Source organism: Podarcis vaucheri (genome assembly GCF_965113315.1).
Source record: "Podarcis vaucheri genome assembly, chromosome: W".
NCBI classification, from domain to species: Eukaryota; Metazoa; Chordata; class Lepidosauria; order Squamata; family Lacertidae; genus Podarcis; species Podarcis vaucheri.
In genome coordinates, this window is record NC_138757.1 from 11,810,873 (window position 1) to 11,830,484 (window position 19,612).

The window sequence follows — 19,612 nt, forward strand, 5'->3', positions numbered from 1 at the left end:
AATTTCTTTCTTAAGATATCCATGTTTGCCTCAGGAGTGTAAAGTTTATAAATGATAAACCATCTGAAATCTGTTGCCTTATGTTTAGCCTCTAAGAAATGAGATGTAAGAGGTGCTTCAAACACCTTGTTAGAAATTTTAGACCAATTAGCCTGCTAAATGTTATCGGGAAGATCTATTCAAGATTTCTACTTAACAAATTAACGACCTGGATGGAAAGCAACAATATCATCGCAGAGGAACAGGCGGGTTTCCGCCCCGGAAGATCAACAACAGACCAAATCTTAATCCTAAATCACTTGGCCACCAAGTACGCTGGCAATGGCCTAAAAGCCCTCCATGTCGCCTTTATAGACTTTAAGCAGGCCTTTGATCTAATTCCCAGGAACCAGCTATGGACAAAATTGGCAGCGACATCTATCGACCGCCGCCTTCTCTTGCTGATTATTAATTTGCATACAAATACCCTCTTGAGGATTAGGATAGATAGTAAGGGGCTAGTCTCCAATTCGGTTGCCACCACTAGGGGGGTAAGACAGGGCTGTTTGCTTGCCCCTGCTCTGTTTAACTTCTATATTAATTCGCTAGTGGTGCATATGGCAAATGCTGATTTCCATCCACCAAAACTGGCAGGACGAGCCTTGAATGTCCTACTGTATGCGGACGATGCCGCCCTATTAGCTACCTCCCCCATCAGATTAAGGAGGATGCTTCGAGCTCTTCATGAATATGAGACCCAACACGAGCTCCAATTAAATTATGCCAAGACCAAAATAATGGTCTTTGCTGCTCAACTGAAACCTAATTTATGGTCAATTAATGGTATTCCTTTAGAGCAGGTCAGTTGCTTCAAGTACCTGGGTCAGGTTGTAAAATCAAATAGGTCCTTCCTGGCGCACAGAGAATACATAGCCTCGAACGCATCCAAAGCAGCCCTGGTGATTAGAACCCTGTACTCCAAGAAACAGGCACAAACTGTCAATGTTGCCTTACGTCTCTTTAAAATGAAAGTCCTCCCTCTTCTGCTGGTGGGCATTGCCTTGGGCTCACGTAGGGATTTTGAAAAATTGGAATCTATCCAAACCCAATTCCTCAGGGCCATACTCAGGATCCCCCCCTCCATGGCAGGCGCGATCATGAGATTGGAAACCGGTTGCCAAGCCTTTAGGTATGTGGCCCTGAAAGCGAAGCTATGGCTATGGCTCAAGCTCTGTTTCAGACCGGTGGGTTTGGCCCCCTTGATTCTGAGGGATAACTTTAAATCTCCATGGGAAGGGGAGATAGTGGAGGAAGTGCAGAAGTGTGGGTTGTCCTCCCTTTATATAGAATCCATGACGTATAGCCACGCAAAGGCGGTGATCGCACAAAGATTAAGGGATATTGCCAGACAGGAGGACATAGCCCGTGTGAAACCTGGGTTGTTTCTGGGGGAGCAGTTGTATCGGGCTGCTCCAGCTCGCTACCTGGCGGATATCCACTACGTGGAATACCGCAGACTATTTACTGCGGCTAGACTGAATGTTCTTGACTCGGCGGTCCTGAAGGGAAGATATGGAGGAGTCCCATATGACCAAAGATTATGCCACTGTGCATTGGGTGAGGTAGAATCCACAGAGCACATTTTATTGAGCTGTCCCTTCTACAACGATTTAAGACAGTATCTTATAACTCCATACTTGCCCCAGCTCAGTTCCCGACAAAGAGGAAAGCAGACAGCATATCTGCTAAATAAGTCTTCTGGGAAAACAACCTTGTCAGTGGCTAAATTTCTTTTCCTGGTACTCAAGTGTCGGAAACGTATAACTGAATGCTTTGACGTGGGTTATCTGTGAGAGGTCTAGTACTGTGGCCCTACCTTACTTATGTACCTCCTATGATGTTATAGTTTATAATTATTGTGTAATGTTTTAATTCTGACTATCGGTCGAATAAAGAAATTGAATTGAATTGAAAACCTTGTTAGAAATACGATTCTTATGCTCTAGTATTCTAATTTTAACTGTTCTTGTAGTGCTGCCCATGTACCAACGGTCACAAATACATTGAATTGCATATACCACTCCACGGGAATTACAGTTGGTAAATGCTTCCAGTTTGATAATGCTGTTGGCTCCGGTTTCCACTTCCGGTTGAGCGCGATCCCGTCGCAAGCGGGGATTCTTCGGACCGGACCCAGGTTTTTCGGACGAATTAGGGGTGCCACAGGGCGCAATGGACCCCAGAAGTAGTACCTGGAGGGTGTCCAGATACTCAGGTTCCTGCAGAAGCCGAAACGCAGACCGCCCGGCCTCCAGGTAACTCCCGCTAGGGAGCGAAGAGTGCGGCGGGGGGGGGGGGAGAAGCGGGCTAAAGGGAAGCCATAGCTACCTCCGGAAAACGAAGCCCCAAGCTTGCAGGGGAAGCGCTTAATTCTCGAACGCAAGAAATTCGGTCCTAAATTGACTAAAAAGAAGTGGATTTTAACATTAGGAAGGATTTGGAGAAGAAATAAATAAATACGGAGATCAGCTGTCATCTGCAATCAGTTCAGACGCACCATTCACAGCAAGCCGGAGAAGGGGAAGTGAGTTGCCATTAGTGGCTATTGTTTCTTTTCCCCTTTTGATTTGTAAAGAAATAACTTTTTTGAGAAGATACAGAGTAACTTAAGGAGAAACTAAGTTAAAAGGGGGAGACAGAGGATTAAAATTGGAATTAGAGGGTCCTCTTTGCAACTGTGAGAGAAAAGGGAAGAGAAAGAAGAAACGTTCCCAGTTTCATTTTTTAAAAAAACTACGCAACGGAAGAAGAGCTTCCGACTCCATTGTCTGCCCTTTGTTTGTCCTTGGCAATTGTGGAAAGGACTTATTTTCGTATAATTTGGGGCATTTCTGCTTATCTTTTTTTCTTGTGGGGGATTGAGATTTAGATGGATTTACTCACTTTTATTGGCCACTATTACCATTGGGGTTTTGTTTTTTAATCAGAAACTTTTAAATAAAGTTTGACTTTCAGACTTCTCTCAAAATTTTTCCCTTTTGAGTTCAGGCCCCCTGTGGACAGAAGAGAAACTACAACTTGTTTTTTCATCTGATTTTCTTTGTTCTCTTTGGCTTTGTTCTGTTTTGATTCCCCCCCTTTTTTTTTACTCCCCCAGTAGGGATTGGACGTTTCTGGTTTTTTCTTTTTTCCTCATCAATGGGCTTTTGTGAAGTATCTAATGGATGTTTTTCCTATTTGGACATATGTGAGGCCTAACTTTAAGAAGGATTACATCATTTTTTATTTGGATATAATTTTGGGGGGAGATTTTTTGGATTACAATTAAAATTGGATTGCAAAATTAAAATTGGATTACAAATTAAAGTACAATTGGATTAAGGATCGCAAAGGATTAGCCTAATCAGTGGCATAAGATTTTAAATTTTGGATTATTCTTTGGATAAGAGTAAATTTTGTTGATGATACAATTGGAACAAAATTGGATTACAATTGGATTATACATAGGATATCGTGATTTTCAAAAGGAATAGCCTAATTGGTGGCAAGAAGAATCTACACATTTGATTTGTGTCTTTAACCTTTACTTTTCTCAAGTTCAAGGTTCCGACTGGGCTGAAGAGATTTAGAGTTTGAAAGAGGAGATTCAAAATTGGAACAAATAAAAGACTAAATCACAAATTTAATAATATATAGACTATTGAATTTGGATGCAATTGGATATATTTGTGTTCTGGGATAGGTATATATAAGCTTTTGTAAGTGGTGGTGGGAATTTATCTTCATAATTTAATTTGGATTACTACGTGGTAAGTGTTTAAAGTTTATTGTGGAAATGTCTCACCAACCGAAGAAAGGAGGTGAGGGGGGAACACCAGCAGATAGAAGAGGATCAAAGCAAGAATCAGATTTTAAAGGAGAAATATTAAAAATGTTTGCAGAAATCAGACAAAGTGAAAAGAATTTGGAAGAAAAATTAGAACAAGTGGATACGAGAATTGAACAAGTAGATACGAGAATAGGAAAAATGGATAAAAAAATTGATGAGACAGTAAATGAATTGAAAGGACAAATCAAAGAGGTATCTAAAAGAACACAATCTCTGGAAGAAGGGATGAAGAAGACAAGAATTGAAATGAAGGAAGTGAAGCGTGAGGAAGAGAAAATTAAAGCGGGGCTATCGGAAGTCAACAAGTCACAGGAGGAGATATGGGATGCAATTGCCATGAATGAACTGAGACAGAGGGAAGTGAACCTCAGGCTGAGAGCTGTGCCTGAGGTTCAAGGTGAGAATATCAGAGAGAAATTAATAACACAATGGTTGGAGCTATAAAATGAAGAGGTTGCGAGAACAGTACAGAACGCATTCAGGATGAGAGTAAGAACAACTAAACCAAGGAAAGTTCCAGGAGATTGTTTAATTACCTTCAAAGATAGAGAAATGAGAAATTTGATACTCCAAAAAAATAGAGAAAAAAGACTAAATATTGATGGGAGTTATATAATTATTTTTAAAGACATCCCAATCAGATTGTTGAAACGAAGAGACCCATACAAACCACTTGTTCAAATTCTAAAGAAGAACAAGATTGAATTCAACTGGGAATTCCCGGAGGGGATTTCCTTTGTTTATAAAAGCAAAAAACACAGACTTACCAGCCCAGAGGAAACAGGCAAATTCCCGAGAAGATACAAGGAATTAATAGTAGAAGAGGAAGAAGAAAAAGGAGCAGTTGGAGGAGTCGGTCCCCTTGGGGGGGGGAGGTTTTGGAGGAGAAGGAGGAAGAGAATGGAGAAAAGACAGACAAGGAACAAGAAGAGGAAAAAGAACAAGAAGTTGATATTTCATAAAAAAATAATTACTTAAATTAATTTTTAATCAGGAAGTCATTATGGCGTTGAAATTGTGGAGCTGGAATATTAATGGAATGAATGATAGGAAAAAACGAAATAAAATTCAACAATATTTAAAAAAGAAAAAATTGGACATTATCTGTCTGCAAGAGACACATGTGGCAAGAAAACATAAAAATTTTTGATCAATAACAGACTAGGAAATGAAATTATATCTTCTGACAAAGGGGGAAAGAGAGGGATTGTCTTATACATAAAGAAAAAAATTGAAGCCCAGCAAATCTTTAAGGATGAAGAAGGAAGAATTATTGCTGTCCAGATCAAATGGCAAGGCGAAAAATTAATAATTGTCGGGATCTATGCACCTAATGGAAACAAGACTGATTTTTACAAAAATTTGGAAGAAAGACTGTTTGAATATATGGACCAAAAAATTATAGTAATGGGAGACATGAATGGAGTAGTTTCAATGGAAATGGATAGATTAAGAGATAAAGAAGTTAGCAAAGAAGGGAAACTACCTAAGACTTTTTTTTCGTTGATGAAGAATTGTAATTTAATTGATATTTGGAGACTTAGACATCCATTGGAGAAACAGTTCACATTTTATTCGGATCCAAATGAGTCAATGTCAAGAATAGATCAAATATGGGTCTCAAATGAATTAACTCCAAGAATTCTTCAGATTGAAATCCAACCAAGAGTAATTTCAGATCACAGTCCAATAAAATTGGAGATTAAAGGTTATGAAGAAAGATCATTCAGATGGAGAATCAATGATTACCTTTTAGATGATCAAAAAATCATACAAGAAGCACAAAATAAGTTGTTGGACTATTTTACGGACAATTGTAATAAGGGTACAAAGATGAGTACAGTTTGGGACGCAACCAAGGTGGTAATGAGAGGATTCTTCATTCAACAGAATGCAATCAAAAACAAGCAGAGAGAGAAAGGAAAGAAGGAAATCTTAAAATAAATAATGGACAATGAACAAAAATTAATTACGAAACCTAATAATTCAAAAATAAAACAACACATTAAAGTTTTGCAAACACAATTCGCAATGATAATAAACAAGGAGGTGGAGTGGAATATTAAAAAGTTAAGACAAAGGAACTTTGAGTTTGCTAACAAATCAGGCAAATGGCTTGCGTGGCAAATCAAGAAAAGAAAGGAACAAAATACAATCAGTAAAATTATTATAGATGGAGAAGAGATAGAAAACCCAAAAGGTATCAGAAAAGGATTCTTGGACTTTTACAGTCATTTGTATAGGAACAGGGAAAAGAATAATATGAAGAAAATAGAAAGATATTTTAAAAATAAAAAGGTGCAAAAGATCCCGACAGAAAAGAAAGACAGACTGAACGCCCCAATTGAGATTGAGGAAATAATAGAAGCCATAAAAGATTTTTAAAAAGGAAAGGCTCCAGGACCAGATAGATTTACATCCAGTTACTACAAAGAATTGAGGCATATCCTGACGGTACCACTGAAAGAAGTTATGAATAATATTTTGAAGGAAAAGGACATTCCGGAAACTTGGAAAGAAGCCTTTATTACACTTATTCCCAAGCAAGACTCCGATTTAACACAAGTCAAGAATTACAGGCTGATTTCATTGTTGAATACAGACTATAAGATTTTCTCTGGAATATTAGCAAAAAGATTCAAAAAGGTTTGAAGGAATGGGTTTCCAAAACCCAAAACTGACTGTGCAGGCAGTTTTTAAACTGCACCAAAATCCCCATTTCTCCTTAGCTAAAATGCATAAACTTTAGCCGTTGAGCAAATGCAAAACAAGAACACAGCTCTCTCCCTTATCAGTTTGACGGCAAGACTGGCCTTGACTTTACCAGTAGAACAGACACAGACATATCTTATGTCCTGACCACAAATGACGCAGAGACCCAAGTCTGGGACTAACGCCAGAGCATGTTCTCGGAAGTAGTGACCTCTTGCTCCAAGATAGGAGTAGGAACAGGAATATCCTTTTATGGTCAGGAGTGCAGGAAGGAAATCCCTTTTATGGTTGAGAGTACCAGAGCAGGAACATATGTGATGTCAACCTACGTATACAAGCTGACGTGGTTGGAAGGAGGGAGAGGGTGCCTGGAGGATATATATACTGCATGAAACTTGTCATTTCTTTGGACTTGCTGTGGACTCACCACGCAAGTGCCTTCTGCTATCCGGAGAGCAGAATAAACTCTTTCTTTGAACCAACTCGGTGTCATTTTGACTTCCTTCCTCCTGTCACGGAGCAACGCAGACCAAATCGGTGAACTCCAATAAGGCTACAGGTTTTGCAAGAATTTATTCATGAAGATCAAGCGGGTTTCCTTCCTGGCAGACAGATGAAAGATAATGTTAGAAATATAATTAATACTTTGGAGTATCTCACTGCCAGGAATGAGAAACAAGCTATATTGATGTTTGTAGATGCGGAAAAGGCCTTTGATAATATATCTTGGGAATTTATGTTAAAAAAGTTAGAGTACATGGACGTAGGAAAAGACTTTTATAATGGAATAAGGGCGATTTATACAGAACAGAGAGCAAAATTGATTGTGAACAATGTAATTACGGAAGAAGTGAAGATATTGAAAGGTACAAGACAGGGATGCCCTCTTTCTCCACTGTTTTCATAATGGTCCTGGAAGTCCTTTTGAGTTCAATTAGGCAAAATGAACTAATAAAAGGCGTGACAGTAGGTCAGAATGAATATAAAGTTAAAGCCTTTGCTGATGATCTGGTAATAACGATAGAAGATCCATTAAAAAGTTTAAATGAAGTGCTGGAGGAGATTGATCAATTTGGTAAGGTGGCTGGGTTTATATTAAATAAGAAAAAAACTAAAGTAATTGTAAAAAATATGGACCACAATGCAATAGAAACAATGCAACAAGAAACAGGGATTGAAGTGGCAAAGAAGGTAAAATATTTGGGAATATGGTTAACTTCAAAAAATATTGATTTGTTTCAAAATAATTATACACCGGTGTGGAATAGAATTAAAAAAGATCTGGAGGTATGGGGAAGGATGAAACTCTCTTTTTGGGGTAGAATCTCAACGATCAAAATGAGCGTACTTCCAAAGATGTTATTCTTATTTCAAATGATTCCTATAATCAAAGGGACTATGATCTTTAAAGAGTGGCAAAGAGTGATTTCAAGATATATTTGGCAGGGCAAAAAGCCAAGAATACAATTTAAGTTATTAACAGATGCGAAGGAAAGAGGAGGCTTTGCCCTGCCAGACTTGAAATTATACTACGAAGCGTCTTGTCTCTGTTGGTTGAAGGCATGGATAAAATTAAAAAATAACAAACTGTTAGAGCTAGAAGGAATTGATAACAGATTTGGATGGCACGCGTATTTATGGTTGGAGAAGAAGAAAAGTCATAAGGGTTTTGAGAATCATATCTTCCGGAGATCTTTAATAGAAATATGGGATAGTTATAAAAATGTATTAGAACCAAAAGTCCCACACTGGTTGTCTCCATTAGAGGTTATGAGTGTAAAGAAAATTAATATGAGAGGGAATTGGATTACATATGGAGAATTAATAATTAAAGAAGGAGGAAAATGGAAAATGAAGCCATATGAACAAGTAAAAGAATATGTGTTTGATTGGTTGCACTATTTTCAGGTAAATGAAATGTTTAAAAAGGATTTTAAAGGGAGTGGATACACAGAAAAAGAATCGAAATTTCAAACAGAGATAATAAACAATGATTATAAAATATTGTCAAAAATGTATAAAATGTTGTTGGAATGGCAAACGATGGATGAGGAAGTAAAGTCGGTTATGATACACTGGGTCAGAGATTTTGGATATAATATACAATTGGATGATTGGCAGAAAGTATGGAATGAAAATATAAAATTTACAGCATGTACTATGTTAAAGGAAAATATTATGAAAATGGTATATAGATGGTATATTACACCGGTTAAGTTAGCAAAAATGTTTAAAACATGTAATAAGTGCTGGAAATGTAAAGAAAAAGGATCATTTTATCATATGTGGTGGGAGTGTAAGAAAGTGAAGGGTTTCTGGGAAATGGTGTATAATGAGTTGAAGAAGATGTTGAAATATACATTTGTAAAGAAATCAGAAGCCTTTCTGTTAGGAATAACAGGAAGAGGGATAAACAGAAGTGACTATAAACCTTTTCAATACGCAGTAACAGCAAGAATATTAATGGCCCAAAAATGGAAACAGGAGGAACTACCGACTCTTGAAGAATGGAGGATGAAACTTATAGACTATGCAGAATTGGATAAACTAACTGGGAAGATAAGATATCAACGGGACCACAAGTTCACCGAGGACTGGGGAAAATTTGTAGAATATCTGAAAAGTATATGTGACGAACAAACAACACTAGTGGGATTTAAAGAGGCTTTGTGAAAGTTAGAGGAGTATTGTTAAACAGAAATAGGATAGTAAGAGTAATATTAAAATGCAATACTAAATTTAGAAAATGTGTAAAAATGGGAAAATATGGATGATTGGCAGAGAAGCTGATGGAAGTACAAAAAGTTGAAATTTGTGAAAATTGTTTGATTTGGTGAATTTGTATAATGGAAAACTTAATAAAAATATTTTTTTTAAAAAAAGATAATGCTGTTGGTTCCAGGTATAATAAAATCTTTTGTCTCAATTGTTAAACTACACGCTGCACATCTTCTGCATTTAAAATGTCCCTTTATATCGCAACCTCGCGGCTGGTTCTTATCCGTTATATTTGCGTGTACAAGCATGCCTCTGCGAAAAGTGACCTCTGCGAAAGAAGACGACGGGTTGGAGAAACAGGAATGTTTTACGATGAAGATACACCAAAGGCTGGGTATGTTGACAACGGGACTGAATGGGGGGGGGACACTTTTTTACTTTCCTTCTATGTGATTTACAAGAACCCCTCCTCATTAGAATCATCGGTTGAACTGACTCAAGCAGGATGATTAAGGTTTGTGTGGAGATAAACTTTAACCAAAAGTATGCTTTATGGAGATCGAGAAGCAATAAGAGCTTTTGGAATGGCGCAGCAATTAATTCGGAGTCGCCATCTTGCCAAAGGATTTATAGCCGGGAGGAGGAACGGACCTGTTTTCAGACTGCATTTCTGGTGAATCTCCTCAGAGGTTTTGAGAAAGGAGGCAGATTGGTGAAGATTAATGACGCTAAGACTGTTTTGATGTATGGAAGTGATGTTATATGGAAAACGTCTGGATATGGCTACTGGATAATAAAAAAAATATCCACGCAGGATTACAAACTGTTCTAACCAGCTTGTGGAGACTATGAGAGGTCACAAAGAGAAAGGAAAAATATATGAAAATAACAACAAGAGATGTGGAAAAACAATAAGAAAGGACTGGATAGTACTGTGAACATCATAAGGTTAGATTTGTGGACATTAAAACAGCAGTAAGAAGCAAGAAGTTGATTGGATCCCCTTCGGAACTTGAAATATGGGTACCCCCAACAAAAATTTAAAATTCGGCTGTGTAATTTGGAATTTGTGTAATTTGGTTTGATTTGATGTGATTGGTCTGTTAATAAAAAATTATTCTTAAAAAAAAAAGAAGGGCAACCTGGTACATTGGTACATCTTGTATCAGGTGCCAATGTTTTCTGATTGTCTTAACAATCAAATTGGATAACTGGGTGTAGTCTAGAGCCCAGGTCAGATGGTTATCTTCAAGTTTAGATTGTTTTTCCAGAAGGGTATGGCGAGGCCTGTTATGTGCTCTAATCTGTGCTGTTTTTATCACTTGTTGTGGATAACCTCTACCAGCAAAGTCACGTGCCATTTGTGCACAATTTTTGGTATAGTCATGATGCGTGGTATAGTTACGCTTATTCTTAGGAATTGGCCGTAGGGTAAATTTTGTTTGAGGTGAAGGGGGTGAAATGATTTATAATGAAGATATGATGGCCTGTCCGTTGGTTTCTTAAACGGCCGAACTGCTAGATTATTTGCCCCATCACGATATACAATTGTGTCCAAAAATATTATTTGTTGACTATGAAAGTGAGTTGTAAACTTAATGTTAGGATGAATGTTCTGACACCATATAAAAAAATTATTGATATTACTGACGTTCCTAAATATTAAGAAAAGGTCATCCACAAATCTCTTGTATATGAGTATTTCATCAAAATAAGGATTATCCATTCAGTTATAAAAGAAATCTTCCTCAAGCTTTCCCATGAATAAATTAGTAAGAGGTATCATTCAATTGGCGTAGTACCTTTTGATAATAACCACTTTTATTCATAATAACTATATTTAAAATGAATAAATGGGATGGTGGTTTTGCCTTTTCAGAGGAGGATAAAGATCACATATTGTCGGACTTGCCGTTGATGTTGAGTGCCGAATCAGGGCACCACCAGTAATGAATGGGACAAATTACTTTATTCTCTAGTAGTAGGATCCAAACAGTACAAATTAAAAGCCTTTGCTGATGATTTGGTGTTGACACTTCAAGACCCAGACTCCAGTGCAGTAAAAGCATTGATTCTTAATAAATGCTCTTTAGATCTTATGCTCCTCATTATAGACAGATCCAAACAAGAGGTCTCTAAGACTCAAGAGGAGAGTCTGAAACTTAAGCATAGTCTGAACAGTAAAGAGACAAACAGCTCCTTTAATAATAAAATTCGTCTTTCTAGTCTTAGGTGCCAGCCCTCTAGTTGTCCATATTTGGTCGATCCTTGTCCATGACAGGTGGGCCTCAGAGAAGAATGTTCCTTCTTTGCCTAAGGGGTTCTTTGTCCTCCAGATGTCAATCAAGTCCATACTGTCAGTTAGTTCAAAGAAAGTTTTCGGTAGTCTGCCGTCTTTAGTTAAATTTTGATTTTGTGACTTATCCATGTGGGTAGAGACCACCCCATTCATGTCTCCCATCATAATGATGTTGGTATAGTCCAGATAGTCCAGCATTGTCTCGTGCAGCTTCTTGTAAAATTCCGATTTCCCCTCATTTGGTGCATAAATTCCTAATATCAGAAATTTTTCTCCTTGTGTTTGTATTTCAATTGCCAAAATTCTTCCTTGCTCATCTTTAAAAAGAAACTTTGGTGACAGGTTCTCCTTTGCATAAATCACCACTCCTCTTTTTTTGACTCTGTCCGATGAAATAAATTCTTGACCTAGTCTTTTGTTAATTAGCACTTTTCTGTGGAGCCTAGTCACATGCGTTTCCTGCAAGCAAATAATGTCCAATTGTTCTTTTTTCAATATGTGAAAGATTCTTCTTCTTTTTTCCGGGGAATTCCCGCCATTAATGTTCCAGCTAAAGAGATGCAGAGACATTCTGGATCTGTCTGTTAGTACTATAGTGATGTGTCTTCTTTTTTGTCTGAACCCAGAGGTGCTGGTGTTGGTAACGGTGCCGGCAGAGGTGGTGGCCAAGATGCTGCTGCTCCCTTCTGAAGGTCCTCTCCGTGATCGTTCAAAAACTTTTGTTGGTCTTCTGCTGTTCTAATTTTAACTTTCTTTCCTTTGAAGTTAAAGGATAATCCCTGAGGGAACTCCCACCTATAGGGAATTGATTTATTTCTCAATAGTCCTGCTAGTTCTGTATATGTGGCTCTGAGATCCAAAAGTTGTTTCGGTATGTCTCTGTAAATTTCTGTTCTTTTGCCTTGAATTACCAATGATTTTCCAAAATGTAGGCCTAATATTTTGTCTCTTTCTTGCCTAGATCTCAAGATGATCAGGCAATCTCTTGATCTGTCTTTCCTCACCACTCTTCCCAGTCTGAAAGCAGTAACAATTTTAAAGTCCTTATCTTCTTCTATACCCCAGAACTTTGAAAATTCTGATGTCAAATAACCAATCAAATCTTCTTGTTCAAGTTCTGGGATAGCTGCCCAAAAACTTGCTCCGACCATAACGCCTTGAAAGTGGAACTGAGACTTACTCCAACTGGTTCCTTCAGATGGAAAATGAATGATGCCCTACTAAGAGATCAGGAGATTGTTAAGAAGGCCCAAAAAACTTTAAAAGACTATTTTGAAATTAACTTGAACACCTCGGTGGAAAAGAGAACAGTCTGGGACGCAAGTAAAGCAGTTATGAGAGGGTTTCTGATACAACAGAATACGATCAAGAAAAAACTCTGGAATGGTAAAAAGGACAAGATATTAGAGAAGATAAGAGATGGAGAGAAAAAATTGAGATTAAAACCAAAATCAATAGAAGTTTTGAGAGAAATTAAATTCCATCAAGCACAATATGCGAAATTGATAAACCAAGAAGTGGAATGGAAAATTAAACAAATGAAACAAAGATCATTTGAATCTGCAAACAAATGTGGAAAACTGCTAGCATGGCAGTTGAAAAAGAGACAAAAATTGAACTTTGTTACCAATCTGGAGGTTGAAGGGAGAAATATCCAGAAACCAGAAGAAATTAGAAAGTGTTTCCAGAGATATTTCAAGAAACTTTATACTCAAGGGCCTCAGGAAGTGACTGAGATAGACCAATTTTTAAAAGCCAATGGATTACCAAAATTATCTCAGGAAAAAAGATCAATCTTGAATTACAGAATAACACAACAGGAAATCGAGGGTGCCATTCAGAATATGCAACTAGGCAAATCTCCAGGCCCAGATGGACTTACCTCCAAGTATTATAAGATATTAAAAGACTATTTGATACAACCACTAACGGAGGTTTGTAATCAGATTATGGAAGGGAGGAGGGCACCGGATACGTGGAAAGAAGCTTTCATCACATTGATACCTAAACTGGAAACTGAAAAGACTCAACTTAAAAACTACCGTCCCATCTCACTCCTAAATGTGGATTACAAAATCTTTGCAGATATTTTGGCAAGTAGACTTAAAAAAGTGTTAAATGAAGTAATTCACAAAGACCAGGCAGGCTTTCTCCCAGGTAGACATTTGTTTGATAATACCAGGAACATTATTGACATTTTGGAACTTTTGCAGACTAACATTAACACTAAAGCAGTGCTAATTTTCATTGATGCGGAGAAGGCCTTTGACAACATCTCTTGGAAGTTTATGAAGAAAAATTTGGAAGGGATGGGAGTGGGACGGGGGTTTGAAAATGGTATAGAAGCAATCTATTCAGAGCAAAAAGCTAAATTGATAGTGAACAATGTGGTGACAGAAGAGTTTAAAATTGAAAAAGGAACACGTCAGGGGTGCCCTCTCTCTCCCCTTTTATTTATTTCAGTCCTGGAGGTGCTTTTGAATATGATTAGGGAGGACCAGTTGGTGCAAGGAATACAGGTCGGAGTGAAACAATATAAGCTGAAAGCTTTTGCAGATGACTTGGTTTTAACATTACAGGAGCCAGAACCCAGTACAAAAAGAGTTTTGGAACTGATTCATGAGTTTGGTCGGGTGGCGGGTTTCAAGTTGAATAAGCAAAAAACTAAAGTTTTGGGGGAAAACTTGACACCTTTAGAAACAGATGGGTTTCAGAAGGAAACAGAATTAAATGTGGTTAAAAAAGTGAAATACCTAGGGGTTAATTTGTCCTCCAAAAACTTGAATTTATTTAAAGATAATTACGAAAAATGTTGGTCAGAAGTTAAAAAGGACTTAGAAACTTGGTCAAGACTGAAACTTTCCTTGTTGGGTCGAATTGCAGCTATAAAGATGAATGTATTGCCAAAGATGTTGTTTTTGTTTCAAACCCTACAGATTGTGGACAGAGTGGAATGTTTTGGTAAATGGCAGAAGGATATTTCTAAGTTTGTTTGGCAGGGCAAAAAGCCCAGAATAAAATTTAAAATACTAACTGATGCAAAAGAAAGAGGGGGGTTTGCCCTGCCAGACTTAAGGTTATATTATGAAGCTGCAGCCTTCTGCTGGATGAAGGATTGGTTACTTTTGGAGAACACTGATGTCCTAGATCTGGAAGGGTTTAATAATTCTTTGGGATTGCATGCATATTTGTGGTACGACAAGGTAAAGACTCATAAAATGTTCAAAAACCATATTGTCAGAAAAGCAATTTTTATGGTCTGGATAAAATACAAAGACTTACTAGAAGGTAAGACCCCGAGGTGGTTATCACCGGTGGAGGCCAAGGCTCGAAAAAAAACCAAGATGGAGGCCGGCTGGCTGAAATATGGGGAAATAATAGAAAAAAATGGTGATAACTGGAGGTTGCAGAGCTATGAGAAACTAAAGGGTAAGGTGCAAGACTGGTTTCATTATGCTCAAATTCAAGAGGTTTTTAAGTTGGATAAAAAAACAGGATTCCAGGTGGAAAAATTGAAACTAGAGACAGAACTGTTAGAGCCAAAGACTAAGGTACTTTTGAGAATGTATAACTTGCTGCTTAAATGGAACACTCAGGATGAGACAGTCAAATCAGCCATGATAAAATGGGCTCAGGACATTGGGTACAACATTATGTTTGAAGACTGGGAAAGGTTATGGACCACTGGTATGAAATTCACGGCACGTAATGCCTTGAAAGAAAATATTATGAAAATGATATATAGGTGGTACATGACCCCAGTCAAGCTTGCTAAGATATATCATCTGTCTGATAATAAATGTTGGAAATGTAAGGAGGCTGAAGGGACATTCTTTCACCTCTGGTGGACTTGTCCAAAAGTGAAGGCCTTTTGGGAAACGATCTATAATGAGTTAAAAAAGGTGTTTAAGTACACCTTCCTTAAGAAACCAGAGGCCTTTCTTCTGGGCATTGTCGGCCAGAAGGTGTTAAAGAAGGACAGAACTTTTTTTATGTATGCAACTACAGCAGCAAGAATTCTCATCGCAAAATATTGGAAGACACAAGATTTACCCACGCTGGAAGAGTGGCAGACGCAATTGATGGATTATATGGAACTGGCTGAAATGACTGGCAGAATCCGAGATTTGGGAGAAGAAACAATGGAGGAAGATTGGAAAAAATTTAAGGACTATTTACAAAAATTTTATAAGCTATATGAAAGTTAAGAATTTGCATGATTTGGAAAATCTAGCTTCAGCAATAAGAGTTGATGGTATGGGAAATTTAGTTATATTAATGAAAGGACTAACGTTTAAAATAACACTACATTTGTTTCAGAGCAAAAGCAAATGGACAATAAGTATTTTAAACTCAAAATATAATTATTTGAAAGAACAAAAAAATGCATGAAACAAGGTGATAATTTGCTGATATATTTATTGTAAAGAATGCAGGGTGAGGGAGACGTGGGGAAGTCCGGTTGGTTATGGAAAAATGGTTTTGGAAAGACGATTCTCTCTTTCTTTTTCTTTTTCTTTTCTGTTATTTCTTTATATATCTGACTGAGTATCTGTATCTAGAAAAAACACAATAAAAATATTTAAAAATAATAATAATAAAATTCGTGAGTTGGAGACTAGCATTAAAGAGTTTGAAAACAATTTAAAAGAGATAAAAAATAAGAAATTTAATAGAGACCAAAGGGACTATGACACAGGTAGAGTTTACAATTGGTGGTTGGATTCTGGTAATAATAGAAAGAAGGTTACTTGGGCCCGACCGGTAGAAACACAGTCAGATCTGGATACCACCGAAGGAGAGAGCTCCGAGTCTATTACCACTTCGGGTGAAGACAAATACATTTGGATATTCCTTGAGATCTAGGTATAGAGCTAGGAACAACTCTTATAAACATAATTTTTCTCAATCGCATCCCAGACAGAACAGACAAAGGACTTAATTGTTAATTTATCTACTCGTCCACTAAATAACCTTGAAAAGAAAGTACTGAACATTGGGCTGGGCTTTGTGCCTACACCACGATATAATGCATTCAATACCAGGGTTGATTTGTTTAAACTGGTAAGACTTATTAAATTGAAAAAATTATTCCACAGAAGACTGTTTTTCCTCCAGTTTAAGCAACTTCCGGTTTGGATCGCAGACGGCGAGGAAGCGCGGAAAGCCTCGTAAAGGGCTTTCTGAGCAGCTCGGGGGCTTGGGGGAGCTGCAAAGGCACTGCGCCCCCAAAAATCCCAGGGGGGAAACTCTGGGGGATAGGCTTCCCGGCAGCGTGGGAGCGGCTTTTGCACAGCTTGGAGTTTTTTCGCTACGGCGGAAAGACGCCCAGGGTGGAGCCGCGAGCGCAAAAACGGGAGAGCACCGACTCCGTGCTGTAATGCCTCCAGCTTCTGCCGAGAAGTGCGACAAACCTTCGTCAGATAAGAAAGGATTCCTCAATGTGTGAGATGTCGAGATATTCAGAGAAATTGGAACTTAAGTTGAATGAATCCGGGATGTTTTAAGGATTTACAAAGGAACACACCCGACGGTGAGCTGAAAATGGCGCAGGCAACTATATCGCAGACAGTTTAAAAGGGTAATATTTACAAAACGGCCGGACTGAGTGAGTACTGAATGTTGTGGCAACTTTGGACAACAGGAAAAAATTATTGGTTATAAAGTTGGCCCAAATTGGAGATACAAAGTGACATTAGAAGGTGCCAGTTGGAAGAAAAGCTTGTTGGATGGGGTTTTCTTTTTTAACTTTCGACAAATATATTGTTTAAGCTGCAAAGAGACTTTGGATATTAAAGTTGAGAGAAGGAGACTAAAAACCGGTATAGAGAGATAAGGAGATAAAGGAGGTCACTTTTACAGGAGCTCCGAGGGAGGAATGGAGGAATTAAACAAAGCGAAAAGTGATATACGCTAAAGGGATTCATACGCTGGGGTTTCGCTCCCCCGCTTATTTCCTCCATAGTTGGACTTACTCAGCCTTCATAGCATTAATCCCCCTGCTGGCTTTCCCTTCTCCTCCCCTTTGTCTTCCCTGCCCTTCTTTTTTATACTCTCTTTATTATGTTTAATTAAAGCAATGAACAGTTTGGTGACGCCTTTTCCTGTATGATTTTTACTTTGCTGAGGAAATAGAACTGGAAGGTAAAGTCAAAGAGTGGTATGGTTGCTTAAACTGGAGGAAAAACAGTCTTCTAACACGATAATACTGGTTAAACTGCTAATGTAAAACTGTCCCTCACCTTAATAGGTATATTGACTCTCACCTCATTGGAACGAACTTAATAGTTTCAATTACTTACACCCCCTTTTGCAAGGACCTCAATTGCTTATTATTTGTTCAAGTGGATTATTATAACAACGGATTAAGTACTTCTTCTGAGAGCCATCATTAAGATTTACACCACCTCTTTTTTACATTGGATTAGGCCAGCAAGTGGCTGAAGTTTGGAGGAAATAAGCCGGACTGATTAGAATGAAGTAAGGAGTATAAACAAACTTTGAAAGATGTTTTGAGACTTTTAACTGTTTATTGAAAAAGAGAAAACTGGACTAACTAACCTAAAGCCGTTAAGGCTAAGTAGAAGATACAATAACTTGCTGTTCCTAGCCCAGTGTATAATTATCCCCTCTAGTGTATATATATGTTTAAGAAGGCATAGTTTGACTATTTGAAGAGAAAGAGATTGTGAGCCCCTAACAGGGAGAGATTTAGTGACACCACAAATAGAAGATAGAAGGTTTAAAATGTCGGGGGAAAATGGGGAAAAGGTGGGAGGAACGCCAGTTGATAGGAAAACATCTAGACAAGAGGAAATTAAAGATCTTGATTTTTTATGGCTTAAAATTAAAGAGGAGTTTAAGCAAAATGAAAGTCATTTAGAAAGTAAATTAGAAGAAATGCAAGAAATGATAGATAGGAGGATAGAAGGAGCGGTGGGAGAACTGTCCACAAAAACCCAGGAATTATCCGTTAAATCAAAAGCATTTGAGGAAACTAACAAAAAATTGCAAAAAGATATGAGAGAACAGAAAAAAGAGACTGAAAAAATAAAGGAAGAGATGAGAGAGGTGAACAAAAGGCAGGAACAAATCTGGGATAATATTGCTATGACAGAAATGCGACAAAAACAATTACATTTAAAATTTAGAGGGATAGAGGAAGAGACAAATGAGAATATAAAGGAAAAGATGATTAGAGAATTAGCAAAATGGTTAGAACTGAAAGAAGAAGATGTTGCATATACAATTGAAAACTCCTTCAGAATAAGAATGAGAGTATTCCAAAATAGAACCAAAAGACCTCTTGGAGACTGTTTAGTAATATTTAATTCAATTGAGATGAAAAATTTAATATTAAAAATGAGTTACCATAAAAAATTAATAATTGGTGGTAGGCCAATAATTGTTCTTAAGGAAATTCCAGTCAGAATTTTACGCAAAAGGGAAGGATATAGACAAATAGTAGTGGTTCTGAAAAGAAATAGGATACGATATAGATGGGAATTTCCCGAAGGAATCACCTTCTTTTTTAAGGACAAGAAATTTAAGCTGACAGACCAACAGGAAGTTGAAAAAATTATGAGGAGATATGAGAAGGAACTTGGCAAGGTTGAAGACAGAACAAGAGATAGAGAAGGATATGGGGGTGGAGGAGGGGAGGGGGGAGGGGGAGAGGCCGCGGGGGTGAGGGGAGGGGGGGTGAGGGGGGGAGAACGAAGAAGGACTAGAAAGCGGAGAAGAAGCGGAAGAAGAAGGTTAGAAAGAGAACGAGGAGCAATTAGAAATTAGTTTTATTAATGTCTTTGAAGTTTTTGTCTTGGAATGTAAATGGTGTAAATGAAAAATCCAAAAGGAATAAAATAACGAAAGGTTTGAGGAACAAAAACTATGATGTGATATGCTGCCAAGAGACTCATATAGCTAAAAAACATAAACATGTATTGATTAACAAAAGGTTGGGGGTGGAATTTATTAATTCAGATGTCAGTAAAAAAAGAGGGCTGGTGATTTAT

The 19,612-nt window shown here is 37.7% G+C and overlaps 1 pseudogene across 1 annotated transcript in view; it reads left to right on the top strand.

Moving 5' to 3' along the window:
- The window catches only part of LOC309523324 (large ribosomal subunit protein mL41 pseudogene), a 280,354-nt pseudogene extending 261,086 nt beyond the window's left edge, over positions 1 to 19,268 (top strand). The window contains exon 2 of the transcript XR_014224653.1: positions 19,252 to 19,268. The product of XR_014224653.1 is annotated as a large ribosomal subunit protein mL41 pseudogene (transcript). The remainder of the gene's footprint in view (positions 1 to 19,251) is intronic.
- The last annotated feature ends 344 nt before the right edge of the window (positions 19,269 to 19,612 follow it).